The sequence below is a fragment of the Protopterus annectens genome, chromosome 3.part0 (genome assembly GCF_019279795.1).
Source record: "Protopterus annectens isolate FY-2018-M chromosome 3.part0, PAN1.0, whole genome shotgun sequence".
NCBI lineage: Eukaryota > Metazoa > Chordata > Ceratodontiformes > Protopteridae > Protopterus > Protopterus annectens.
In genome coordinates, this window is record NC_056731.1 from 791,154,180 (window position 1) to 791,155,771 (window position 1,592).

A 1,592-nucleotide genomic window follows, 5' to 3' on the forward strand; every position below is an offset into this window, starting at 1 on the left:
TTGTAACAGATCTGAGGTAGTGGCATTTATGCAGACTTGGGGAAAGTTAGTCAGGAGACTGGAAAAAACACTTACTCTCCAGAAAAGGAAACCACAGAGCTGTTTTCTCTCTCTCTATTTCCCTTTCTCTCCCCCACCTAATTTTTCTCTGTCTCTGTCTCTCTCTAGTGGAATGAAGTAAACAAGCTAGAGACTTCTGTTTCTGAGGAGAATTTCACTAGAGATGCAGAGCAGATTCCTAGCACTGATAGACTGTTGGGATTTGGAAGAGAAGTGGCTTTTGTCTTTTTGGTCAGCTGTGTTACAGGTAGAAGACAAGATAACGATGTTCAGAGTGCCAGCTGCTGTTACTGGTAATACTCTGTTGTCTGATTCTGGACTTGAATAGATACTCACTGTGCTGGGAGCTTCAGATTCTTTTGAGAGAGTTAGAACAGCTGGGACTCAAAATGTTCCAGTCTCAGGGTACAGCTGTTGGATCCTAAGTTGCTAGTGTGTTCCTTTTTGCACGTCCAGTTTAGAAGCACAACAGGTTTCTTTATTTACAAGAGGAGGTGGCCAGCTACTGGGCAGGTACTTTGTTAGTAAAAATGTGTTGCTAAACTATGTTTTTCACCCATAGACATTCAGGTTCTTATTCCTATTTCTGTATAATCTGCTTATGAGATAAGTTTTGAGACTGAAGCTCTGTTGGAAAAGGTTTGAGACGTATGCTATCAGTTTAGAGATATACATATGTCAAATTAAGTCACATCTTTCCCTGTCAATAAGACATTATTGAGCTGTATGTTTTTACGGCTGGATATCACTGCATTGTTGGTACTTGGCAACAGAAAATTCTAGATTACCTCAGTATTTCAGCTGTAGCCTGGAAGGTCCAAGCTCATAAACACCCTTCTGACTCTGGTCATATCAGTTGTTAGGTCTGATGTTTTTTGTTGTCAAGTATTTGTTGAAACAGATCATGGGGAGGTTTATTGCCCCAACAAATCTCATGATCTGTTGGCAGTGTATCGGTGAAGGGGGGAGGAGGAAGGACTCAGATACAGACCTCATGGCACAGGGCAGTGGAGGCCTAACTGTATGAGAGACCTTCACAAGAGTGTTTTCTACCAGTGGAATAGCCTAAGAAATACTCCAGGTTGAAGGATAAGAGTGTGGTGGATATTACAATCAGTTTTCTGCAGTGTTTCACCTCAGACTACCATCACTGTGCCCTCACTGGCTCTGTATTTGTGCTGCTGAAGTGAGAGTAGAGAAGAAATTATTTAAGATTATGATGGAACCGCCATGATATTTTAATCTGGTTTGGCTATAAAACTGAATAGTGGAAAAGTCTGGAAATGATGAAAGTTGTGTGTTCAGAATTATAGACTGACATGTAATTAATATTTTAAGTTTTAAAACATTTTGGAAGAGGTTGCATTGTAGTCCTGTGATGAAGAACACTATTCTGGGGTTTCCCTGCTCTTCGCCACGGAGGCAGATTGCTGGAATTCATGCATGGCATTTTGGCAGGGCTGTCTGACAGTAACACAGATAGAATGGGGTTATGGTGCAGTTGTCAGGGGTTCAAGATATTGGGGACATGA

At 41.3% G+C, this 1,592-nt stretch overlaps 1 long non-coding RNA gene across 1 annotated transcript in view; it reads left to right on the forward strand.

Moving 5' to 3' along the window:
* Positions 1-200: 200 nt before the first annotated feature.
* The window catches only part of LOC122796559, a 193,235-nt gene continuing 191,843 nt past the window's right edge, over positions 201-1,592 (forward strand). The window contains exon 1 of the long non-coding RNA XR_006363988.1: positions 201-573. This is a non-coding gene — a long non-coding RNA (uncharacterized LOC122796559). The remainder of the gene's footprint in view (positions 574-1,592) is intronic.